Genomic DNA, 27,901 nt, shown 5'->3' on the forward strand with positions numbered 1-27,901 from the left:
CAGGGCATACTGGAGAGACCCCCAAGCCTGGGAGGCTGCTAGCAGCCTCTCAGTCGGGGTCTGCTTGTGTATCGCCACACACCACAGCAACACACGAGCAAAAAGATGAGGTGCATGGAGGGGTAGTTAGGTGGGCTAGCTGCCTTGGGAGCACTGGACTTGTCTGCAAGCCTGGTGGTTCCCACAATCCCTGGAAAGTGGGCTAAGCTCCCTTAGCCCACTTTCCAGTGGTCATGAGAATAGCTTCAGTAAGTTACAAGAATACTTCAAATAGCACCCCAGCTGAAGTTGGGGCGGCATGCTTTAGAAATCATGATTACCCAGTTGCAAGGAACAGGTATGTAGGGAAATACAAAAGCACATTTAGAGCTTACAGAGTCTTTTACAACACCCTGGCTGGATGGGCAAATGCTCGTGTATCTTAGTTTAGTTACGTTGTAGATAAACAATACAAGACCAGTATAAGTTATATACAAAACACACACCAAAAAACCAGAAAGATTAACACAAAATCTGACTAAACAAACTTTCCCTAGACTAAACTTCCCAAAGCCAAAGCCCTGGCTTCTTTTGTCTTGAACTCACCAAAACCCTGGTTGAGAATCAAGCTTCCTGCCCTCCTGGCTTTCCAGGTCTTGCAGAGACATTTTTCTGCAGCCAACCTTCAAGGCCACTTGTCCTCCCTCTGCACTCCAAGCCAGCTTCTTCTAACAAAGAACTCTTCTCTTCCTCCCAACTGTTCTCTAGGTCCCACCCACCCGGTGTGCCGATTGGCTGAGCCCTGGAGTTCAGTAGTCTGTCAGTCAGGACAGGTTCGCTTCTGGCTAACTATTTATGGGTGGGGTTCCTGATCACTACAAGAGAATTTCCAGATTCAGAAATGAAATTCTCTGTTTCTCTTTGAGCAAATCAAGCACTGTTTACCAGATAGTTCCCCGACTCTTGCAATCGTTAGAGGGACTGCAACTCTAGCAACTGAACTTAGCAAGTACAGTGAATAACATTTTTTAAAAAATAATAAAAAAAATCATTTTCAGCATGGGAAAAAGTAGAAGCCCATTTGTCGCAGTTTGCAGACATTTTGAGAGAACCTGTGTAGCAGGAAAAGAGCTTGAAGGCGGTCTCTTAGGTGATGTTTTGTATTCTGTTGCTGATGCCCAAGTACACAATACATGTATATCTCTAGGGGGGTCCAAAGGTGCACACTCATTTCACCTGGGGCACTAGCCTAGTCTAAAGCTTCTCAATGTTGTGCATGCACTGTGACCTTAAAGAGCACCAACTCATGCATCTAATACTTATCTGACGTTGTGCATTACATAAGCAGCCCAGGGATGAAGCTGTCTTTCTAGGAAGCTTCTATATGACCAACACTTACCTAAGCCTTGAAAGAGCTTTGTTGGCTACCAGTTTGCCTCTGGGCACAATTCAGGGTACTGGTTCCATTCAAACTCTAAGCAACCAGAGTACCATCTTCTACCATACCAATCTGCTCGACAGTTTAAGACCTGCTGCAGCTGAGACTCTTTACCAGGTTCCCCTGCCATTAAGTCATGTGGCGGGCTACTAGAAAAAGGGACTTTTTAAAAATCATGGCACCTTAGCTTTGGAAGCCCCTCCCTAGGGAAGTTGAACAAATGCCTTCACTATCATCTTTCAGCAGGGCTGGCTCTGGGGGATCTGGCGCCCTGATGCAACATTCTGTTGAGCGCCCCCCACCCCAGCTATAGTAAAAAATGAAAAATCAAAATAAATACAATTAGTGTGTATTCAAAATTTTACTTAATTATGTACATAATATGTATATAATATAATTATAATTATATTACTCCTATACTTAAAAAGAGCTATTTGGCTACCAATACGCTTCTGGGCAAAATACAAGGTGCTGGTTATAACCTATAAAGCCCTACACAGCTTAAGCCCTGGGTATTTAAGATAATGGAGCAGTCTTGGCAAGAGAGAGAGAGAGAGAATGAGAATGGAGCAGTCTTGGCGAGAAAAAGAGAGTCCGTTCCCCGTCGTTCCAGAGGTCCCCATCCTCCTCCTGTCACAGGCAGCCCCCTCCCCGCAGCACTTTCTCTCCCCACCGGGCTTCCTCCTCCCTGCCATTTTTGCCCACCCGCCGCAGGGCTCCCTTGTGGGGCCGCCAGCCACCTCCTCTGTCATCACTGTGTCTGGTGCATTTTCTTCTCACCGCCTCCTGCCAATTCAAGCCGCCGCATGGCCGAGGGGATGGCTGTGGGGGTGCATGTGTGTCCTTCTAAACCCCCGCCCCCGGCAGTGGCAGAAGATATCAGAGCAATGCTGTGGCCTGCTGCTTGGCCCGGTGTCGCTTCCTAACTGCGAGATACTTAATAGAATTCACTGCACAGGTGCGCCTTGCAACTGGGAAGCGACGCCGGGCCAAACAGCAGGCTGCAGCGTTGCTCTTGTTCAGTTGCTTCCGCCGCTGGTGGGGAGGTGTAGGCGGTAGGACACACACACACACACACGCAGCCATCTCCTCAGCTGTGCGGTGGCTGGAATTTAATTTTTTTTAAGGAGGTATCATCAGCTCAACGCCCTCCTGCAGACTGTGCCCCAATGCGGCGCATCTTCTGCTTACTGGTAAGAGCCGGCCCTGTCTTTCAGAAACCATGTTAAGAAAAACCATCCTCCCCCCTGAGTTTTTAATTTACATCCTAGCTTTTATGCCTTTTTATAAGCTGTGGGCTTGTGTGCTGCAGTTATATCTCAATTTTCATATGCTTCATTTTATTGTTATTATACATGTTTTGATTAATTTAATGTAAGCCGCCTTGTGGTTTCTGGGAATGGAAAGGCCCGATAAACATTTTCTAAATAAAACAAAATCACCCAGAGCAATGTGGTCAGAACTGATAAGATTTAAACAGGAAATAATATATTTATCTTTTAAACTGGGACTGATTAGTTTTTTGCCAGGGGCCTGCTGAGAACTGCCCTTGTGAATGCCATTTCAACCCTGATCGTACATCTGCACCAAGAGTCGATATCCTCTCCTCCCCATAGGACTCCCCAGTTTTCTGCCTTCACCGCCTGCTGTATTTGGACAGTGATGTTTAAAAATAGATATATAGATATATTCTGTCACACACTGTTGCCAGCACAGCATTGCTCAGCTTATTTGTTCTTTGCTCTTTTAGCAAAGCACCATTACAGGGTTGCCCGGCACCTTTGTTTTCCACCCTTTAGTGATGGGGATGGACTAATTTAGAATCATGGGCCAGTGAGCTGAGAGCTCAGGTGTGGCAGAAATAGCAGCTGGTTGGTGCTGACTAGACAGCAAGTGAATACACAAATCCTTGATTAGGCTCCTGGGAATGGAGTAATTGACAGCAATGAATATACCAGCTTGCCTTCTACTGCCTCATTAACGGCAATACCGATGTTACTTTTAGCAGCATCAGGGAGTTGGGGCAAGTGTAACTTCCCACACTACAATAGGAAAGTTGAAGTTCAGGAGGGAAAGGGTGCTAGTGTAAGCATTTCCTGATACACCAAACAGGTCTGCATCGTTGCCAGCGGGGAAGTTCAATGGCTGTGCACTCCATGAAAAGCTTCAGAGACAGCACTGCATACCAAACATTTGCAAGTTTTCACTGGGCTATTGTGGACAACATGTGGGTTTTTTTGTAAAATAATGTATGTTTAAAATGTAAACCAGACTTTAAAAAGAATTCTCAGTTGTAGTCAAATTCTCATTGGGGGAGAAAAAAAGAGAGACTATGAACATGGTAAAACCAAGTCTCCACTTATCATCTCTTCACTAGATGAGTCTGTGCAAAACACATTTGCCCCAATCTGACAGTAGGAAATACATATGCAAACAAGTGTTCTTTGCATGTTTGGCTGAAAGTGCAAACGACTGAAAAATTTGAACGAAGAAGAGTCAGTCACTGTACACGGGCAGCCAGGCCACCTTGTCCTGAACGATGTTCTCATCTGTTTGGGAGAGGAGGGTGTAGAGGGCTTTGTTCAGTTCTCCCTCTCTCTCCAAACAGATGAGCAGTGCTGCTCACAACAGTCAACCAGAACCTCGTTCCTGCATTGGACTTTTCACCCCAAGGACTGGGTGTACCAGTCCACTAAAGAGACATTGGAATAGTATATTTGCTTTGAAGTCAAACATTCTAAATATGGCTCCAAAGATTCTATTTAGGGGGGGCGGGGCTTGACTCTAGGGAATGAAGGATAGGCATGATATGATGGGTATGGGGATCCAGCCTCTAGCTCCAGGAGGCAGAATCCTGTAGCTGACCAGATTAATCCACTGAGACCACTGATATTATCTCACACTTCCACTGTATCCCCCCTGGTTATCTACACTTGCTCACAACAATAATGATCAAACCATGAATATTTAGGACAACACCCACTTACCAAATGGCATGAACACTGAATATCCATCTGGTGGGAAAAGGCTGTTCTGCTCCATAACTACCAGCCCTTCCTTTGGCCAAGTATAATCCAGTTGCTTGTTCAGTATTAAAAAGGGTTAGGGTTAGGGTGAACATGCATAGAATTGCAGCTTTGTCCTACAAGTAAATGCCCTTGTTCAGTGCCCTTGCATGTGGAGACAAACATAAATTAATAGTTTAAAATAAGAATGCAACACAAAGTTTTGTGTGTGTGCAATTACTTCCTGATTAATACCTGAATTAGATTGCCAGGTTGTTGCAAGAAAATTATTCTCTTGTTCCATTATTATTATTATTATTATTATTATTAATTATATTTATATACTGCAGCAGCAACTACTGGAGAGATGCTCTGCTGAGATCAGAAGGCAACAGTTGCTCTCTGCCCCCAATCAATGTAAAAGAATCACCACTTTTGAAGGTGCTTCTTTGCTCAGTTAAAGGTAAAGTGTGCCATCAAGTCGATTTTGACTCCTGGCGCCCACAGAGCCCTCTGGGTTTTTTTGGTAGAATACAGGAGGAGCTTACCATTGCCTCCTCCCACGCAGTATGAGATGATGCCTTTCAGCATCTTCCTATATTGCTGCTGCCTGATATAGTAGCAGTGGGAATTCGAACTGGCAACTTTCTGCTTGTTAGTCAAGCATTTCCCCGCTGCCCCACTTAAGGTGACTCAGTTAGCAGTGGTTTAGCTTGCCCCTGGTCTGGGAGACAAAGCAGCAGGAGCTTCTCCTGCCCATTCTCCCCAGATTTATTACTCTGCTTCAGCTGCTGTGTGCAGCATACTTGGAGTCCTGCCCACTATTGCAGGTGAGGAGAGAGGACAAAAGGGGAATATAAAAGGTAATGGGACATTTCTGGGTTGCAGCCTAGTCACTTTAATCCTACTGCATCATATTACAGTTCATGAGCAAACTTAGATGAAGGAGATATTAGAGAGATGAATCAAGTAAATGTTGTCAACCAAGAGCTGAGCAAATGTGGGGGTAGAGAAAAGAATCAATGACAGCAAAAGATTATGAGGGTAATAAAATGATTTGTGGATGAGATGTTTAACAGCTGAAAGTTTATGGGGGAATGATGAGAGCATAAATTTACAGTGAGAATGGCCAGAAAAGAAATGTCTACTGGGAAGCAAGACATAATAAAGCAGTTGATTGTTTGATTAAGTGCCGTCAAGTCGGTGTCGACTCTTAGCGACCACATAGATAGATTCTCTCCAGGATGATCTGTCTTCCACTTGGCCTTTAAGGTCTCTCAGTGGTGCATTCATTGCTGTCGTAATCGAGTCCACCCACCTTGCATCTTCCTCTTCTTCTCTTTCCTTCAATTTCCCAGCATTATGGACTTCTCAAGGGAGCTGGGTCTTCACACAATGTGTCCGAAGTATGATAGTTTGAGCCTGGTCATTTGTGCCTCGAGTGAAAATTCTGGATTGATTTGTTCTAGGATCCATTGGTTTGTTTTCCTGGCTGTCCATGGTATCCTCAAAAGTCTTCTCCAGCACCAAAGTTCAAAAGCGTCAATACTCTTTCTATCTTCCTTCTTCAAAGCCCAGCTTTCACATCCATAGAGTGCCATGGGGAAAACCATTGCCTGAACGATTCTAATCTTCGTAGGTGTAGACGCATTAGAACAGTTAGATACCTCTGAATTAACCCACCTGGAGCATTTACACACATGGCGCTTTGTTTGGATCGCCCCCGGAATGGAGGGTGCCAGTCCACATATCTGCTTGATTAACCCCGAAGTCGCTGAGAGATATCAGGAACCAGTTCAGACATGACTCTGTTTCTCCTTGCATTGTGGCTGTGCATTATGGCTTAGCCCAAATTATGTCTGGAGTCAAAAAAATCCTCTGTTTTCAGAGGCTTTTGGGGGGAAACCCAGAGGCTTCAAGTAAGCCCTGGCACTTATTTGTGATGTGTGGAGGGGCCATTGACAATAATTCTGCTTTCGTGGTTAAAAAAAAAAAAAAGTTTGTTGGGTGGATTTCCGGAGCTATCAAGTGTCAGCACAAGTGCCCCTCCCACTCAGGCCTTGACACCTGGAAGGAAGAGCAGGAGGGGGTAGCCAGAATGACAAGGGAGGCTCTCCCTTTCAGAGCTCATTTGCATGTCAGCTGCCAGTGCATGCTTCCTGAAGCCTTCCTCCCCCCCCCCGCCCTTGGATATATGAGGGTCCTCATACTCCATTCTTCTCCCCCTCCCACCCCATCTCAGCTGCTGCTGCCGCAGCCACCAGGCCCTCCGTCCTCAGTGAGTTTCCCAGCAGCAGGCACTGACTGCAGGTAGCTTGGGGGGAGACCAGTCAGGCAGACAGGCTTTGCAACATGCAGCAGACTCTTGGCTGTTTCCATGCCCAACTTGTCTCTTGCAGAGAAAGTCAACATGGGGAAGAGGGAGCATTGTTTTGGCTGGGGACAGAGCGGCCTTGACATTTGGTGTCGGTTTCCCAGGGTGGATGGGGAGGTGTTTCCTAAATGCATCCAAGAAAGACCCCTTTGCAGAGGATCGATTGCTTTCTGGGGGCTTGTTGCTCTCCATCCCTGCAGGATCAAGTCCACACCCCACTGCACATGAAGTAATAATGTAATAATGAAGGGAGGCATCTCTTGCCTCCTCCTGGGATGTGATTGGTTGGAGAGAAAACCCGGAGCCAGCAGTGGGAATGCAAACAGGAGAAAGATTGCAGGGAATGCAGGGAGGAGCCGACGGTTATGTGGATAGTCCATCTAATCCCCTGAATTTAACTGCCTCGAATCTGCTGCATAGTAGATTCACTCCTTGGATACCCTGTGGCATAAAGCCATGTGTGATGAACTTCCAGGGTGTAATATATACATTGTTTTATCACCTAGATTCATTTTACCCCTATGTATGTTTATCCTTCTTATTGTAATACTAGTTAATTTTGGCCCGTTGAACAACGGGCCCTAGTAACGACTCTCCTGTCCCCCCGCTGCCATTCCCCCTCCCTCCCTCATTAAGGGCCAAATCGGCCCAGCCACTTGCCTCCGCAGCTTCCGCCGCCGACCAACCGCCCGCCCACCCAGCTGCCGATACCTCCTTGCTCCCGGAACACGTCCTCCGCTTGATCCGCTGCTCGATTAACAGAAGGAGAGAGGTGCTCGCATGCAGAGCTCCACTCTCTTTAAAGTCTCTTCCCGAACTGGCGGTTTGCGCGGCAAGGACGCAAAGCGCCAGTTCGGGAAGAGACTTTAAAGAGACTGGAGCTCTGCATGCGAGCACCTCTCTCCTTCTGTTAATCGAGCAGCGGATCAAGCGGAGGACATGTTCCGGGAGCAAGGAGGTATCGGCAGCTGGGTGGGCGGGCGGTTGGTCGGCGGCGGAAGCTGCGGAGGCAAGTGGCTGGGCCAATTTGGCCCTTAATGGGGGGGGGGTCAGCTGGGAGGGAGGGTCGGCGGCGTCGGCTGCGGGTGCCTTTAAAAAAATATTTAAGTGGCCTCCGCTCCGCCCCCGGCCTCCGTCTCTTTTGGCCGAGGCAGCGGCTCCGCCGCTGCCTCGCCCAGTTTACCCCGGCGTCAGTTTTCCGGCTTCTTCGGGGCGGCTGCTTCTGGCCGCCCAAGATGGCTGCCGGGTGCCGGCGAGCGTGTCTCCCTTGCCCTGTTCTGCGCCTGCGCTTTGCGCAGGCGCAGAACAGGCCAGGGAGGCACGAACACACGCCTTGGTGTCCGTCCACGGACGGACACCAAGGCTTTTATTAGAGAGGATGTAATTATTTTATGGGAGTACAGTTTTAAAAAATAAAACAAAGAAACAATGTGACTTTTGCCAAAGTCTCTGCAGCCTCCTCAACATGGAGGAGTCTGTAACTGGGGAAAAGGTGAATGAATGGATCAAATGACTGCAAAATTAGGAGAAGATGAAGTTAAGAGAAGCTACACTAGTAAAGGAATTCCCTATACAAATTAATAACATAGGAGCTACTGATATAAATACTGTAAACTGTATTAAACAGGAAGAGGATAAGAGGAATAGAATAGAATAGAATAGAATAGAATAGAATAGAATAGAATAGAATAGAATAGTGATCAGAAATGAGAACAGGATTGAAGGCATGAAAAGCATGAAAAACACAAGCCAATTATCTGCCCATTAGAATGAGCAGGACTGTCTGATGAAGGTTAAAGATGTTATGTGCTGCCTCTACACAGGCAAGCTCCGAAGGCCTCAGGGAATGCTGAGAACAATTTCAGAATCAGAACCCTGTACTGTTCTATGGCCATTGGCCTTAAACAAAGGGAATGCAGTATACACTTTGTACTATGCCATCCATCTGGACTAACTCAAGATATAATTATTGATATAATCAGTTTCTGTATCTCCCAACTACATAAGAGAGGAGTGGGCGGGTTACCAATTATTTATTTATTTAGTTAGTTAGTTAGTTAGTTATACCCTGCCCCTCCAGTGCACTACTGCTCTGGGCAGCTCACAACAATAATATAGATACAAGATACAATAAAAGTAATAAAATTAACCAAATTAAACAAAAAAGTTAAAAGTCAGATTAAAAACCACAATCCTTATTAGGTTCAAATTAAAGTTTATTTTAAAAGCTGAAGAACTGAAAATTATGAAAAGCTAAAGAATCTACCAGATATAACCAAAAATGGACCATTAAAAAGCCTCCTTAAAAAAGGTGTGTTTTAAGAGGTTTTTTAAAAACAATGAGGGAGGGAGCATGGCGAAGCTCTTCAGGGAGGGCATTCCAAAGTCTAGGGGCCACAACTGAAAAGGCCCTGACTCTAGTCCTCGCCAATCAGATCTCTTTTAGTGGCGGGGCCATGAGCAGGACCTGAGTTGATGAGCAGAGGGCCCTGGAAGATTAATATGGGCAAATGTGGTCTGACAGGTACCCCGGCCCCAAGCTGGGTAGGGCTTTAAAGGTCAATACCAGCACCTTGAATCTAGCCCAGAAGCAGACTGGTAGCCAATGAAGCTGACGCAAGATGGGTGTAGTACTCGTGAAGCGACACCCAAGAGCATCCTTGCACCCACGAGCATCCTTGCGGCAGCTTGCTGAACCAGCAGAGGCTTCCCAACAGTCTTCAAGGGCCGCCCCACGTAGAGTGCATTGCAGTAGTCCAATTTGGATGTTACCAACGCGTGAGTGACTGAGGTCAGGTCCAACTTCTCCAAATAGGGTTGCAGCTGGCGTACCAGCCATAGTTGGTAAAAGGTGCTTCTGCACACTGCCACCACATGCGCCTCCAGGACAGCATTGGGTCCAGAAGCACCCCCAAGCTGCAGACTTTGTCTTTCAGAGGGAGTGTGACCCCTTCCAAGACCAGATTTACTTCATTACTTGGATGATCACTTCTACCAACCCAGAGCATTTCCGTCTTATCTGGATTGAGTTTCAGCTTGTTTGCCCCCATCCAGTCCAGAACAGCCTCCAAGCCCCGGTTCAGAGCATCCCCTGCCTCCCTGGTGTCTGCTGACTTAAAAGATAGGTATAGCTGGGTGTCATCAGCATATTGATGGCACCGCAGCCCACACCTACGGATGACCTCTCCCAGGGGCTTCATGTAAATGTTAAACAGCATGGGGGACAGAATAGATCCTTGTGGCACCCCCTAGGCCAAAGGTCAAGGGGTGGAGCAGGCATCCCCCAGCACCACCTTCTGAGTATGACCCCCTAGGTAGAAGCGGAGCCTCCGTATAACCGTGCCCCCAAGTCCCAACCCAGAGAGACGTCCCAGAAGGATGCCATGGCTGATGGTATCAAAAGCAGCTGTTATAAACCTATCACCCAAATATTTACATTTCTCTGAAATCTCTCTATTTTCCTAATAGCTAGAGCAAAATTTGCCAAGCACATTGTAATACAAGGATCTGCATTTCTCAACAAAAAGTTTGTCAGTATCGGAAAAATGTTTTTAGTTTTAAAAAAACCACCACATTTCCCCCTTGGAGCTTTATAAGCAGGACAATAAAGAACATAATGAACAAGATCTTCTATTTCCCTTGAGCCTCCAAAACAAAGATGTAGGTCTGTTGGAATTCATCGATATTTGTCCTCCCAACCATGTGGAGGGTGCGGAATGAAACTTCAGTGCTCTGAACTGCTGTTAAAGTGGGGCATAAGACAGATTCTGAAGGCACACAGCTTGACCAGAATCACACTTAAAGAGATGAAACCAAAAAGAACTGTCAGCCCCTCTGCTTTTATTACTATTCAAATAACAATCTATTGTCATATATTTGTACTGCTGCTTGTTAAGAATGGGATGAGACAAATCCTATTGAGGAAAATAAGGTTTTATTTAATACTAATAAATACTCCACTAGATCCAACTTCCTTGCAGTCCCATCTGCACCACTGCGTAGCTGTAATGCACAGGTTGCAGGTTGTTCACTATTTGCACTGCGAGGACAGGAATGGGCAGTAATGGATTGGAACAACCACCTTGCACAGCAATGTCACCGTGTGTGAGAGTTCCGTGTTCTTTAGTTTACGGCATTTTTCTCCCTTGGAATTTTCTTTTCTTTTCTTTCTTTTGTGTATTGGAAAACTGTATGTGATGCAAGAATGATTTTTAAGATGACTACATAAGTGTCCCGCAGTAGCACAAATAGGTCTGTACTGCTCGTGTTACACTGTAGGGCATGTCAGTCATTGTTTCACAAGATGATTGGTATCCATGATCACCAGTCTTGAAAAAGAAAAAATCAATAACATTCTGTGACTCCTATTAGCAGAGCGTGCCTAGCTGACACAAAAGCAGGTGTGCAGATAGTATATTTAAATATAAAACCCCTACATCCCTTCACCTCTAAAGGTGAGATTAGCCCTTTTCTTTCGGGCTGGGATTAATCCTGCCAGCACTGCAAAATCCAACAAATCTTAGCCAAGAATTGAAGTTCAAAATTAGACCCACTTCTGCTCTTGGCACAGATGAAGAAATAACAGGATGAAACTTTAATAAGGATCTAATAATGTTATTTTGAATGGACTCACGTGTTGAAGAAGGGGTGTAACAAATTCTGACAGGGTCTGTGTGCAAGAATTGAACATGGGCCCCATAAGATAATTTCCCCATAGGGAGCAATGGGAAACTCAAAAATATGAATAACTCTGAGAATTATCAGCTCTCTCTCCAGACTAGAACTCCCAGGATAGTACTGTTATAAAGCATGTATATGTTTCTAGTGGTGTAGCTAGGTGCCCACCAGCTACATCTCTCCCCAGTACTGAAGAATGACACAGGTGGCAATTATGACATCACCTGTGGTTTCCCTATTATGATGCACTCACTGCCTCCTTGGTGATGGCTAAAGCTCCATCACCAAGCTTTAGCCATCAAGGTGTGGAGCATGCAGGAGAAGCATCATCACCTCACAGGGGCAGCGTGGTTCTCCTCTTCCTATCTCAAGAACAGATGAGATAATCATGTCAAAGCAGTTGTGCTCCTTTTAAATATACAAATGTGTGGTAAGGCTGTCAGGTAAGAAGTTTCTTTCTGTTCTAGGACAGGAATTTGTAACGGCTGAAAGCAATTTGAAACCTAGAAATCCAGCAGATGAGAACATTTCAGCATCTCTAAGTGCCAAAGTCTTTCCCTTCTTTTCTTTGTTTAGCTCTGTAAATAACCTTTGCCAAGACTTCATTCTAGAGACAGTCGGGGGAAAGATACTATGTTGCCTGGAGAAGAATCTACAACCTGGAAATAGAACAATTTGAACAGGAAATTACAATAAGATAACCTTCATTTTGGGAATCATCTGGAAAAGCTAAAAAAAGAAAGAAAAAAGATTGTCAAGTTTAAGAAAATAAACGTATAACAAAAATTGTGATGCAAGGTAATGAACTTAACTTGTTGCTCTGTGTCAGAAAAAGAGAAGCAAAAAGTTCCAGATATTAATATCACCAACACAGAGGTAAGTGCTTTATTGCTAAAGAAAGCAGCCATTTGGTCTCTTTTCTAGCAACATAACTCCAATTATTATTATTAGCTTGAAATGCATGGTTTCAAATCAGTTTAAGAAAGCAGCAAACTCATATCAAGAAGTCCGATATATACATTGTTACACTGTTTCAAGAAGGAGGAAGGAAGTGTAAAAGATCACAGGTAGTCATCACCAACATTGAGGTAAGTCCTTTCTTGCAAAATCAAATGGCTACTTGGTTTCTTTTTGGTTCACTGGCCTTTTCCAACCAACCACAGAAGACATCTATCATAAACACTGATCTGACCATTTTGACAGCTGTTTTGCAGGTTGAAAGCTAATTTCCAGTTTACAAGGAACTACAATCTATCTGTTCTCAGAAGAGATATTTCTCCAAGATATGTTAAAAACACACACCTTTGTCTTGCATTGGAACAGACTTGTTGAGATAACTGGATGAGGGGCAACTTTTACTTTCAGGAAATGACTTGGCTTGAAAAGTGTAAAGCAATTCATGGTTTCCCCACAAGCTTAAGAAAGCAACAAACTTAAAACAAAAAAATCTGGTGTGAGGTTGTTGCTTTTCTTCAGGACATGTGAAACATCATCAAAATGGAAACAGACCCTTCAGAAACAAGTCATTTATTGCTAATAGAAGGGATGTTTGGTCATAACTACATTGTTTCATGGCAGAAAGTTACAAGAAGTTCTGGAATTGGATCCGTTCTGGAAGTTCTGGAATTCTCAAAAGTTATATGGGAATATCACATGATAGTGGCCTTAAATGTGGATGTTCAAGATCAGTCTACCTGTTGATTTTTTATTAATTTTTTAAAGTTTTGATTTAAAAATATAGGAACATCATGTGAAATTTCAGAGCTTTCTTCCAGGGAGTTATGAATATTTTTGAGTCTCCCATTTATTCCTGTTGTGAAATTATGATTTAAGTTGAAAATTTCAGCACAACTTCCCACCACCCACAGTGGCTGCCCATGTTCATTGCACATGTCTGCTCAACTGTAGATCCATTCCTGTTAGAACAATTTCAGTTTTGCAGCAGAAGCCTGTAGGAGTGGTTGGGTCTGTATGATCTCCTCAGGGAGTCCTAGGCCCAAAAGGACTTTTGTTTTGTTTTGTTTGCAGAAAAGTTGTACTGATGATTAGAGACCAGTCCTTATCCCATTCACTCTCTTTTGTCCCAAGCCACCCATCCCCATTAGGGCCCATGGTTTGTGTCTTCTAACCCCAATTAATCTGTTCCCTCACTTCCTTGATCCTTTTAACAGTTAAAAACTCTTCCCCCAACCCAGTGCCTAGGCTATAACAAAAAAGAGGGAAATGCTCAATCTCCTCTCACCCCATGCTCACTAACACCATCCCCCAGCCCAAACAGCCAGTGCAATCTGGTGCATGCTTTCTGGGTGGCAAGACCCTTATGCAGGCACATGGTGGGCCTAGTGCAGATAAAATTACTCAGCCTCCTTAGTGGTCAGCCGGCGTGGCTTAAGGAACACACAAACAATGCATTTACATGGGGCCTTTGAAGTCTGGGTGAAGTCAGGTGTTTGCATTATAATATGAAAGAAACAAACAAGGAAGTCCACAACAGAAGCCCATTGCTCCTGCCAGTTCAGAGTCTGTCTGGGTCAATATATATACTAGGTACTGCTAATCCTTGACTTGTCAAATGTAAATAGAAAAACAAAAGACCATGGATTCTTCCGAATACCTGGCTGGCTCTCAACAAGAATAGCAGTGGCTGTTGTAAGAAGACCTTCCCCACCCCCCGCCCCATAACTTTCTCTTAGAAACATAGGAACATACAGGCGTGAAGGGTTCAGCCTGCTGCCGTAGCCCCCTGTGTCAGACATCAGCTCCTGACATCAGATGCAGGGAGCAAAGGTTAGCCACGCCCCCTGCATCTGATGTCAGACACACAGGGAGCATGGCTGGGGTGTGAGACATGGCCCCTGAAAGGAGTAGCCCGGGTTCTTTGAACCTGTTCACGCAAGGGTGGCTCTGCCCTTGGGAAAACTGCCATATACCGAGTCAGACCACTGGTCCATCTCGCTCAGTATTGTCTTCACAGACTGGCAGTGGCTTCTCCAAGGTTGTAGGCAGGAAGCTCTCTCAGCCCTATCTCGGAGAAGCCAGGGAGGGAACTTGAAACCTAGAAACTCTTCCCAGAGTGGCTCCATCCCCTAAGGGGAATATTACAGTTCTCACACATGTAATCTCCCTTTCATGTGCATTGGAGTCTCACAGACTTTTGGTGCTGGGGGACTTCAATGTTCGTTTTGGGACCAATTTGTCCGGGGCAGCTCGGGAGTTCATAGCGGCCATGACAACTATGGGCCTATCCCAAGCGGTCTCTGGAGTGACATATATTGCAGGTCACACGCAGGGGCGTAGCAAGGTTGGAATGGGCCCAGAGACAAGATTTTAAAATGGGGCCCCCCCACTCAAAGTCCAGGGCCTCCGCACACCCCAGGCCCCCAAGGATTTAAGTCTGATATTCCAAAATAAGTATGCTGCCTGGAAATACATTTCACTGAATATACACATGCACACGTCACAATACATAGTGATATACATTGAGTACTATACATTTGTTTTACTTTTAATGCCTAGAACACACTAGAAAGATGAATGATTAAAATGGACCCCTTGCTGCAGATTAGCAAAGGAGACTTTCAACCATGCAGGGTGAGCCTATGTTTGTTTTCTCAGAATTCTGAACAAATTCAGTCAAGTTTGATTGCAGGAGGTTTTTCACAGGAGGCTTTTAAAGCCCTTTAACACACATCTCCTCTGGAATGGAGGTGCTGCATTCACATGTTGGCCAGATTTACCCTGAAGTCCCTGCAAGTTATTGGGGAGTAGTTCACACACAAGAAAAATAAAATAAAATAAAAGCACAAGACATGCTTCACAGTTCTCACTCAGACCTTCTGGGTTGCAAAACAACTTGAACATAAGTGCATTTATAAATGAATGAATGAATGAATGAATGAATAAAATAAATATAATATTGTTTCTTCCAGAAGTTTTTGTAATTTTCTGCCATGAAACAAGCCACTTATAGGACTTTTTAGATAGTTTTTTTTAAGCCAGCAAATTTTCCAAGCTGTTTAAAAATAAATATTCAGAGACTTCTCAGTCCCTCCCCCCCCATATCAAAGCCCTATGGCAAGCAGATGCCTATATATCCGGGGGGGGGGGGAGGAAGGTAACCACAAAAAGGAGTTCACACTCTACCTGGCAAATGCTGGGTTCGGCAGGGCAGCAGGGGGTCTTCTGCTGCAGAGACCAGTGGTGGCCACTCTGGCTGCCTCCTCCTTCCTGGCTGGCTTGGGCCCTACTCGAGTTCAGGCTTCACTGCGGCCTACACGGAGGCCTCCGTGGAAGCCCCGCCCACCCGCCGATCAGCTGAGAGGCGGGAGGAAAGGAGCTCTTTGCAGCTTGTCTGCTGCCTGGATTGCCAGCCAGGAGAACAAGCTGGAGAGACGGCGAACAGAGCAAGTGGCTGAGGGGCCTTGGGGCTGGGCAGGGGGCAATGGGGAGTCACATGAGGTGCCTCTGGGGGGCCCCTCCAGGCAGTGGGGCCCCTAGACAACTGTCTCCCCTTGCCTGATCGTTATTACGCGCCTGGTCACACGCTTGATTTGGTCTTTTACTCTGATCAGGGTGGTGTTCCGTAGGTGGGGACTCCTACGATCTCCCAGTTGTCATGGACGGACCACCATCTGGTTAAGGCTGGACATACAACCGCTTTCCACCTTCGCAGGGGTGAGGGGCCTATTAGAATGGTTTGCCCGAAGAGGTTACTGGAGCCGGTAGGATTCCAAGAAGCCTTGGAGGGATTCAATGTTGGCTCTGCTGGTGATCCTATTGATGTCCTGGTTGAGAATTGGAACAATTTGCTCACCAGGGCAGTAGACTCGATTGCTCCTAAGTGTCCCCTCTGACCCACTTCAAAATTGGCCCCTTGGTATATGGAAGATCTACGGGGGCTGAAGCGGCAAGGTAGGCGACTGGAGCGCAAGTGGAGAAAAACTCGACTCGAATCTGACAGATTACGACATGGAGCACAATTAAAGATCTATGCTCAGGCGATGCGTGCGGCAAAGAAGCAGTTCTTTTCTGCCCGTGTTGCCTCTGCGAGTTCACGTGTGGTAGAGTTGTTCAGGGTTGTGAGGGGACTAGTATCTGCCCCCTCTCCCTTGAACCAGAATTTGGAAGCATCAGTTACCCGCTCTGGTGTGTTTAATGAATTTTTCGCAGACAAAATCTCTCGGATTCGGGCCAACTTAGATGGAGACTCCACAAGTAATTTGATGTCTGAACTGAAGGTGTCCGACAACTCCTCTTATACGATTCGACTGGATCAATTTCAGTTTGTGACTCCTGATGATGTGGACAAGCTGCTTGGAGCGGTGAGGCCTACCACTTGTTCTCTTGACCCTTGTCCAACATGGCTTGTTCTGTCTAGCAGGCTGTTGTAGGCGGCCTGGTAGAAATCATAAATGCTTCTCTGAGGGAGGGCAGGATGCCTCCTTGTCTTAAGGAGGCAATTATTAGACCTCTTCTAAAGAAGCCTGCGTTAGATCCCTCAGTTTTGAGCAATTATAGGCCAGTTTCCAATCTCCCATGGCTGGGTAAGGTAATTGAGAGGGTGGTGGCCTCTCAGATCCAGGCGGTCTTGGAGGAAACTGATTATCTAGACCCATTTCAAATTGGTTTTCGGGCGGGCTATGGGGTTGAGACTGCCTTGGTTGGCCTGATGGATGATCTCCAATTGGCAATTGATAGAGGAAGTGTGATTCTGTTGGTCCTCTTGGATCTCTCAGCGGCTTTTGATACTATCGATCATAGTATCCTTCTGGAACATCTGAGGGTGTTGGGGGTGGGAGGCACTGTTTTACAGTGGTTCCGCTCCTACCTCTTGGACAGATTCTAGATGGTGTCGATTGGAGATTGTTGCTGTTCAAAACCTGAGCTTAAGTATGGTGTCCCTCAAGGCTCCATACTCTCTCCAATGCTTTTTAACATCTACATGAAACCACTGGGAGAGATCATCAGGGGATTTGGAGCTGGGTGTTACCAGTATGCTGATGACACCCAGATCTACTTCTCCATGTCAGCTTCTTCAGGAGTTGGCATATCCTCCCTAAATGCCTGCCTGGAAGCAGTAATGGGCTGGATGAGGGAGAATAAACTGAAGCTGAATCCAGATAAGATGGAGGTACTTATTGTGCGGGGTCAGAACTCTAGAGACAATTTTGATCTACCTGTTCTAGATGGGGTTACACTTCCCCAAAAGGAACAAGTTCATAGTCTGGGAGTACTTCTGGATTCACACTTCTCCCTGGTTTCTCAGGTTGAGGCGGTGGCCAGGGGTGCTTTCTATCAGCTCCAGCTGATACGCCAGCTGCGCCCATTTCTTGAGATCAATGACCTCAAAACAATGGTACATTTGTTGGTAACCTCCAGACTTGACTTCTGTAATGCGCTCTACGTGGGGCTGCCTTTGTACGTAGTCCAGAAACTTCAGTTGGTTCAGAATGCGGCAGCCAGGTTGGTCTCTGGGTCATCTTGGAGAGACCACATTACTCCTCTGTTGATGGAGTTACACTGGCTGCCAATAGGTTTCCGGGCAAAATACAAAGTGCTAGTTATAACTTATAAAGTCCTAAACGGCTTAGGCCCTGGGTATTTAAGAGAGCGTCTTCTTCGTTATGAGCCCCACCGCCTACTGAGGTCACTTGAGGAGGTCCGTCTCCAGTTGCCGCCAACTCGTTTGGTGGCTACACAGAGACGGGCCTTCTCGGCTGCTGCCCCGAGATTGTGGAATGCGCTCCCTGCTGGATATGAGCCTCCCCATCTCTGGCAATCTTTAAAAAACACCTAAAAACACATCTCTTCAACCAGGCTTTCTCAGCTTTTTAAAACTTGTTTTTAAATTGTTCTGATTATTTAATTGCTGTTTTACGATGTTTTAAATTGTTAATCATTGTTTTATGTTTTATAATTTTTGTTTTAATTATTAACTGATTTTAATGGTGTTTTAATGTAAACCGCCCTGAGCCTTTTGGAAGGGCGCTATAAAAGTTTTAAAAATAAGTAAGTAAGTAAGTAAATAATAAAATAAATAAATAATAAACCAGTGTGGGCCCTGCTTAGCTAAGGGGACAAGTCATGCTTGCTACCACAAGACCAGCTCTTGACAATGCAATATCAGATTTGAGAGCACTCAACTTATTGCTGTTAAGACAGATGACCCCAGAAGAAGGTATGTCCTTCTGGATGGAAGGGAAGACCCCCATGCAAAGCATATGTTTCTATTCAATTCAAGTCAGATGGCATATTTGCTGCTGCACATCCATTTGCATGTATCAAGGGACCTAAAAAACATATGGCTACTTAGCCCCTGTTCTGGGGCTGGGGGTGGGCAGCTTGGCTTTTGCTTTGAGACAACACCACAAGAGCTTAGCCCCACCCCAGCAGCCCCCGGTCTGACCAAGAAGCAGCTTGCAGTCAGTATGGAGGGAGGAGGGAGCTCAGAATGGAGCCCCAAGCAGCACTGTCAGTGAGGAGGCTCATTCTTCTCCTCACTCTCCTTTTTATTTCCTCTCCCCCCATATGGTGTAGTGGTTAAAGCACGGCTGTACAACTTCGGCCCTCCAGTTGTTTTTGACAGAAACTTCCATCATCCCCAGCCAGTGGCCAGTAGTAAGGGGTGATGGGAGTTGTAGTACAACATCTGCAGGAAAGCTGGTTGTGTAGCCCTGGGTTAAAAAGCTGGGCTAGGACCAGGCAGACCAGAGTTCAAGTCCCTACTCAGCCATCAAATTAACTGGATGACTCTGCCAGACACTTGTTGTCTCTCAGGCTGGCTTAACAGGGTTGTTGTGAGAATAAGCATAACCATGTACACCGCTCTGGGCTCCTTGAAGGAAGAGCCTTCCTTCAGGAAGTATTGTCTGAGCCTTGAGGTTTTTGATACAATTCACCTGTGTCTCTTATTTTTATTAAGCAGCACTGTCCAATCATGACTGTTTCAGCTTTTGCAAAGGTTGAGTTCTACTCTGTGTAGTTTTTTTGAGATGCATGACAAGAGATAATTTCTATAAGATTTCCAGTTGCTGCACGTTGTTGGAGTCCTTTATGATGTGCTGTGCAATGTTCTTTTATTTCTTGATTGAACAAGGTGTGTGTTGACACATGAATTTGGCATTTCTGTTGACTCAAGTTAAAATAATCTCCGTGGCAAGGGTGAAAAAGGCCAAGTCTGGGCCTGAGATCCTAAGAGCATCAATCCATCAAGCCTGGGAGTCGGACTGGCTGTAGCAGCTACTGCCAGTCAGAGTCTTAGGCTTGATGGACAAATGGTCAGACTCCTCATAAGGCAGTTATCATCTCTCCAGTGGTTCAAGCAGATTTTGCAAGTGTGCCTTTCCCCCACTCCTCTGCTAGCTTGGTGTTTACCCTATGTTTTGGTTGTCGTCTTATGTTTTATTCTTTAGTGATTTGAGCATTACCATTTCATTTTGAACCCTTTTTTGCAAATATCTTATCAAAAGATGGTTTAAATAGTTTGTAAATGAAGAGGAGAAACAGGAGTCCACATATCTCTTCCCCCACATGCTACCAGCATGTGCCTTGACAACATCCTTTCTGCAAGGTGCACCACCATGTATGCCCATTTTGCAGGTGGAGATTCTCTACCCTGTGAAGTTGAGCTGTTTTTGGACACACTAGTCCAGAGCGGCACATGCATTCCCTGTGCTGTGGAGCTGTGCTCTGCCACCTCAGAGCCTTCACCCTGGAACTTAAAACCGATTCTGCTTTTGAATATATGTTGCTAATGTTACTAGCCGAGCTTATTCTGCCTGGCTCCCAGAAGCCTCCCTGTTTACAGCTGCATCTCCAGGTTTAGAGATTGTACTTTTGCTATGCTCAGGAGCTGCACTGCAATGTGAGCTCCCAATTTATGTTATACATGCGGACAAGTCACTTAGTTGGCAGTGGACTGGTCACGACTAGATTTGGGCTTCAAGTAACACAAATTGCAAAGGGGATTAGCTTCATGCCTCCCCTCTCTATGTTGGGGCCCAGCTATGCAGACTCCAGAACTAGCTATTGCGAGTTATCTGGCATCTGAGGTCATTTTGGTCTTAGGATGAACTCTAAAACTCCCCTCTTCCTCTTGCACAAGAGAGAACACCTGTGGCTAACGAAGCAATTAGGCCAGGAAGGGAAGGCAAATAAGACAAGTGCAGCAGCAGACTCCCCCACAATAGGGATGAGTAGGTGACGTAACTTTGAAAAGGTGCACATCAAGACTTTTAATAGAATTATTGGGAGAGTCAGCCCTAGCACAGGATACACCTTTGATGCACCTGCAAACTCTAGTTTTCAATACAATCAGGCTTGCATACAATAGATGATTCACACATCTTTCTACTCAGGAAGGATGATCAGACACAATGCATTCTGAAAAAGCCTGTCTGGACTCCCCTATTCAGCAGAGCATCACCATAGAAAAAAATGCCCCCAAGGGGATTTAAGTATCCCCAAGCCCCTGACTCAGTGTGTTTCCCTCTCTATCTTCCTGGGGACTCCATCTTCATGCTTTCTCAGACCTTCCTCTGGTGACTCCACTACAACAAGAACTTCAACAGATCACCTCCATTGAGGCCACCTATGCTGAAATCACTACCTGCCTGGCCAATTCGCTGCCCTCATGCCGAGGCTCAGCACATTGTGCCTGGTTTTAGATTGGTCTCCCTGACGATCTATCCAGATGGCCTCACGCTAGAACTTTCCTCTTGAGCAACCCCACAAACTCCTTCAATTCTCCTGCTCCCCACTTTGCCTCCTCCTAGCTGCCCGAGTTGGAACTTCATGAGGACAGGTGATATAGCCTCTTGCCTAGCTCTTTCGGGGCTGAATCTACCCTCTCTCTTATTTCTGAAACCTTACCACCACCCCCATCTTAAAGCAACACTCTCCAGCCCACCTGGGAATCTACACATAATTTGGAACTTCAAGCTAAATGTGTCTTACAATAGTCTGTTTTTAAACATATTTGTCTTGCTTTTACTTTAGGACCACCTTGTTGCTTAGTCTTATTACTTTTATTTATTTATTTTTACAATAAACTCCTTTTGTTAATTAAAGCATCTCTCCCAAGCTGGTTTTCTTGAGTTCAGATGCCTGCCCAAATTAAAACTGCTTGGAACTGTCTCCCCTTTTGAGCTAAATTCCCCACATTTGCCCAACCTGGGGTTGTTGACCAATCACCCCCAAAGCAGTTCCATCAACACTACCAGGGTGCTCTGATCTTATACTTGCATCACAATATTATTTTACAAAATGGATCATAGGGAATGGTTTTTGAACCTGCTTTTTCCCCAGTGGAAGAGCATCTGCAGTTGCATGCAGAAGGTACCAGGTTAACTCCCTGGAAGCATCTGCAGGGAGGGCAGGCTCCCTGGAAAAACCTGGAGAGTTGCTGCCAGTCAGAGTAGGCTCTACTGAGCTAGAGGAGACTATGGTTTGACTCAGCAAGAAGCAACTTCATACGGAGTATGGCTGTCAGGGTTAACGGTTATGGAAAAGCACCCCCCAGGGGGGCTGTATGAAACATTCCTCCCAAAATTTTATGTGGCACCCATGGCACCACAAACCACCAAAGAGGCCCCAAACCTCATTTTGCATGAGGTCCCCAAATCCCTTTGTCCGGTCCTGGTGGCCCGTTCTTTCCTGCCTCAGTTCCAGGGTAGCAAGATTCTCATACATGCCGAGACAGGAAAAGGCTGACATGGCAATCTACCTGGCTGGCTTCCCACAATAGGGAGAAAAATGCTCACCAGCCAGCAGTTAGTACACAGCTGCTCCCTTGCAGCCTGAGCCTATGTCTGTTTAGTTTACGCAGCAGTAAAATGCCACTGAGTTCCATGAGGCTTACTTCCAAGTAAGAGTGCCCGCAACTGCAGTCTTGGTTGCTATTGTGGTCTGTCTCCAAAACGGCTGTTCTAGTGGGATCTTGCATGACTCTTCTCTCTCCCAGAGCAATTGAGGCTTCCCAGAGCAATTAGTGATAACCAACTATCAGTCTCAAAAAAGCATCACTGCTCTGGCTAGAGATATTATGGGATCTTATTGGGTAAGGACTGTAAATAAAATTAACTGAGATAATTATAGGTTTGCAGTGGTTGGTATGCAAAGCTACTGCTCATGGCACACAGACATTTAACGCGGGCACTGCTTGCCCAGACATCTTGAGAATCAGCACTAAGAGCTCCTCATGATAATTAAACAACAGTGCTTGTCGACTTCACTTTTGTGGCCTCTGCAGGGTTCCATATTTCTATATGTCTCTCACCAGTGGGTTTTGCCTCTAAAGCCATGCAATAAAAGTTTTATTTAACACATCCCTCCCCCCGGATTAACCCTGTTCTGCACATAAAATTGCCTATATAATCTGAAAGGGAGGGTTTGCAGGTGTCTCTACTAACCAATACTTGGTCTCGCTCGACATGCAATCTTCCACTCACAGGGAAAAAGCAGACAGGGGCAAACATTTGTATCTACCAAGAGTTGGAGAGGAATTGCTTTGCTGCATCCTCACATTTATATTCTTATATGTAAGTATATAACTTTAAAACGTCATGTGTGAAGTGGTCCTCAGGATGAACAAGCATATAGCTAACTGTTATGAAATGTTGCAGAGGATTAGGCAATATATATATTATTTAATATGATTATAAACCATCTTTTGAATGCAGTACTCCTCAAAGCAATTAATAGTTAATATTCTGCATAGCACAGTTACAGTGATTCAAGGTCAGTGTCTCTGGAGCTCATGGACTCCTACAGGGACTGTTGCTAGGCGGTGCTTACGAACATAGGAAGCTGCCTTATATTGAGTCAGACCATTAGTCCATCTAAGTCAGTATTGTCTACACCAGGCCTGCTCAACTTTGGCCCTCCTGTTGATGTTGGCCTACAACTCCCAGAATCCCTGGCTATTGGCCACTGTGGCTGGGGATTATGGGAGCTGAAGTCCTAAAACAGCAGGGGGGAGCAAAGTTGAGCAGACCTGGTTTACACAGACTGGCAGTGGATTCTTCAAGGTGAAATGGCGGATTTAAGGAGAGGCAAAGTAGGCACTTGCCTACTGCGGCAAAATTTGAAGAGCGGCAAATTTTGCCACTCCTCAAATTTTGCTGCCCTTCTCTGGTGGTACGTGCGAAGAAAGGTCCGAAATGGGCTGCAGAAAGGGGCGTGCAGTCATTTTGGAGGGGGGAAGGGAGCTGCAAGGAGCTCTCCCTCGCCACCCCACCATGCAGTAGCATTGCTTTAAAAGGTAAAAGGGGGGACTTTCCCTTGCACCCACCACCTTCCCCGCTGCAGCCTCTGCCGCCCCATCCCGCTGCACAGTGGCATTTTAAAGTAAAAGGGGGGGACTTTCTCCTCACCCCCTCGCCCCACAGTAGCCGCTGTGTGGCCTTTGCTGCCCCCATCTGGCCACGCAGCGGCAGGTTTTAATAGGAAAAAGAGGGGACTTTCCCCTCACCACCCCGATCCCTCGCTGTGGCAGTGGGGGCAGCAAATCCCCACTGGAGAGAAGAGCTGGTCTTGTGGTAGCAAGCATGACGCCCCCTTAGCTAAGCAGGGTCTGCCCTGTTTGCATTTGAATGGGAGGCTACACGTGTGAGCACTGTAAGATATTCCCCTCAGGGGATGGAGACACTCTGGGAAGAGCAGAAGGTTCCAAGTTCCTTCCCTGGCTTCTCCAAGATAGGGCAGAGAGAGATTCCTGCCTGCAACCTTTGGAGAAGCCACTGCCAGTCTGGGTAGACAATGCTGAGCTAGATAGACCAATGGTCTGACTCAGTATACGGCAGCTTCCTATGTTCCTATCCTTGGCTGCCTACAGGTGGCAAAAGGCTTAATCTGTCCCTGCCAAGGTTGCAGGCAGAAATCTCACGTAGCCCTATCTGGAGATGCCAGGGAAGGAACTTGGAATCTTCTGCATGCAAGTATGCAGATACTCTTCCCAGAGCAGCCCCATCCTTTGAGGGGAATACCTTACAGTGCTCATACATGTAGCCTCCCATTCAATGTAAAACCAGGGTGGATCCTGCTTAGCAAAGGGGACCATAAGACCAGCCCCCCCTCCCTTTCAGACATATAGAAGCTATTCTCATGCACACCCTAACCCAGGCTAGGGAAGCCCAACTTGGGTTAGGCTGCACACGAGAACCTCTGGGACTCGGCCCAATATTGGCAGGGCAGTGCCACCTATCCCTACTTTTGCCCGACCCTTAGCGAGAGCTAAGGTCTCAAGCGAGGCTTTAATTCAGGCATCAGGATGGTGTTTTCACTGGGGCTATGCTGACACAGAGATGGATGCCTAGAGAGCCTGTTTCCTGGGAGGGGAATCCTAATACATTTGCATGTCATCCTGGTCTCCTGAGCTACGCGCTGCAGCACACCGCGCAAATTGTCTGGGATTGCAGTACATGCTCCCAGGAACAGAACACTCCTCTTGTGTGGAGGGAGGTGAATTTAACCCACCTCTCGTCCGGTCATGTGAATGACCTCATAGTTTGTATATCCTATCTACTAAAATTTAACCAGTTTCTAGGATTGCATCACACCAACTTCTGCCAGAACTCCATTGATAGGGACTGATACAGTTGGTTACAGCGTGGGACCGGCTAAATCAGACCCAAACCCCAGGCACAGGGCTTACCAGGGGTATGGACCAGATTTAACCCCTACCCCACAGTCCCCGGGTGTATTCTTCTGTTCATCTCATGGCAGTAAATGGCTAATCACTTCCGTAGGAAAAACTAGTGCCCTCCACTTGAGGACTATGCTACAGCAAGGGCAAATGCGAATCAGAGAGAGAGAGAGAGAGAGAGAGAGAGAGAGAGAGAGAGAGAGAGAGAGAGAGAGAGAAGGGAGTCACATGCAAAAGAAAGAGAGAAAGAACAAGAAGGGGAATATTTTTCTCCCAAAGTCCTTCAACTATTGCTGCTGTCAAAGTGTTCGGTCAAACTAAGATCCGGAAAGTGGAAGCTTCTCCTTGACTCCCTCCTAGCCATTCTTGTGTCCTTTAGTCAGAATAAGAGGCAGGATATCATATTTTACTTCTGAATAAGAATATACAGAGATGTAGAGGAAACTAGTCCACTTCTTCATGTGCAAGGCTCACACACATGTCTATGCAGCTGCATGTACAAGCAGGAGCTAGAAACGGCCCACGCATAGCTGTGGTTAAGGAGAAGAGCTGCCAGAGCAGACAATGTGACCTGCAGGTAGACTTGAGCCTCCCATTCCCCTCTAATTTTAGAAATTAAACATTCCAAAGGCTGAAGATGCTCGTAAAACAGAAGCCTTTATCTACAACTGACGTTTATGTGGCCATGAGATTTGTTTTAAATTGTGCATGATATTCTTGGAGAGGGTTTATTTTATTTTATTTTATTTTATTAATTGCTGTTGGCCTTATATAGAATAGCATTTCAGACCAGGGACACAGGGATCTTGCTTCTAGGTCTGTCAGATGTCAGTTTGTGTCACCTGACCAGTGATGCATGAAGAGCAATAATAAAAACCTAGAACTGGAGGAGATTATTTGGGCTTTCAGAGTACATACAAGCCACTCTTGTCAACTTCCAAGTCAGCCATGGCAAGACGACATCACAAGAAGGCATACAGCACACACAAAACTGTGTGGTGCTATGAAGTATTTCCTTCCCCCACCACGTCCTCAGCTGATCCTATCCACCATCACAGAAAACAAGTTTTTATTAAATGTAAAAACCGTGCTTTTATTCTGCAGAAACCCCCTATTTTGAGGATGGATTAATGCATGCTTCTTTTAAAGATTGCACCCCAGATTATCATGTCCTTTTGAAAATGGGTTTATAGAGAGTAATCACATGAACATGGTCATATGCCCATCTTGGTTAATGGAAACAGCTAAGGAAATCGCACTCTATTGGGCTGAATGGGTGATATCGTCCCAGCAAATGCAATGAGAGGAGGCACAGTGAGAGTATCCCCATTGTGACATCAGCCAAGGATGTCCCGATATGCTCTCAGTGCACCCCTTTATTACATGGTGGTCTGTTGTTCTGAATCACCTGCTACGCATGCACCAATTACCTTGTATAAACAAAAATTTGGAGCATATGTAGAGGGACAATTCAGATTAGCTGCCCCACCACATGATATAGGGTACAGACGGGTACAGACCAGTTGTGTGTGCCGCCTAGTATGGTATCGTCTGAGCAGCCTTGACTGGACCATAGCATTGGGGGAGGGGTGCTTTAACCTTTTCTGGACTGGCCCCTCCCACAGATGCTATTTGGAGTCAATAGGAGCTGTACTCCTGGGGGAAATAACAGCTGTGCGGGCAATCTGGATTGGGACCAAGTGACGGTGGGGGGAAGGATTGAAGCTCCCTTTTTCACTCTGAGTCCTGGTCCAGATTCCCTATGCCTATTTAAATCAGGAAAAAAAGCATGAATGGCCAAACTATGAGCAGGTTCACATGAATGATCTAATGTCCAGTAAACAAAGCCAGAGATCCTAGCAGTAGATGCACTCCAGCACAGGATGTCCACTTAGACCAGGGCTGCACAAGGCTAGAGCATGTCTAGTCCAGGGCTGCACACCTTTGGCCCTCCAGCTATTTCTTTGACTACAACTTCCATCATCCCCAGCCATAGCAGCCTTGGAGTCCAAAAAACAAAACAAAAAAGCCAGAGGGCCAAAGTTGCGCTGCCTTGACTTAGATTTGTCTGTGGTCTCTGATTCTGCTGACCATGTTGATGTTGCTGGACCGCACAAGATGGCTCTTGAGTGGACAGGAAAATAATGAATTTCCATTCTGGCAATAGGAGAGCAGTTCACGTAGAGATGCCGCTCCTTCTCTCAGCTAACAGGCAGGGCTGGGACTTGTTTTAACAGGAAAGGGAGGAGGAGTCCCTCCTATGTTCCAGTGGTGGTATCAAAGCTCAAAATCTCATCATTAACCTGTTAACGTGCAAAACAAAACAAAAATCAGCCACCCTAAAACAACTGTGTTAATTCCGCAACATTAAAAAGAAAAACATAGAGGAAAGAAAGAAAGAAGTGGTTTCCCCAAGAGCTCCTAACCTAATCTAGATACCGAATAGCTCCATAACTTAATCTACTACATGCCCTCCTGACGCCTTAAGAATCTGGGAGAGCTGTTTTCCCCTCCTACCATCAACATGCATGAAAACTCACTTTCCGTATCCATTCAGTACACAGAGAGTGGGGAGTAGGGCTGTGCCAGCAAGCCTTGCCCCTCATGCCCCTGCACCCCCTGGTCATGACCTTGGGTCTCATTCAGTGTTTGTCCGCACAGCATAAGACAGCACTGGATGTGCGGAGGGACTTCTACTGCCAGAGTACTTCCAGTACCTAAAGAGGAACCTTCCCCCCCCACTCCACATTTGGTGCAATATCACACACAAATACTGAACATTCAAT

This window comes from Hemicordylus capensis, chromosome 1 (assembly GCF_027244095.1).
Source record: "Hemicordylus capensis ecotype Gifberg chromosome 1, rHemCap1.1.pri, whole genome shotgun sequence".
Taxonomy (NCBI): Eukaryota; Metazoa; Chordata; class Lepidosauria; order Squamata; family Cordylidae; genus Hemicordylus; species Hemicordylus capensis.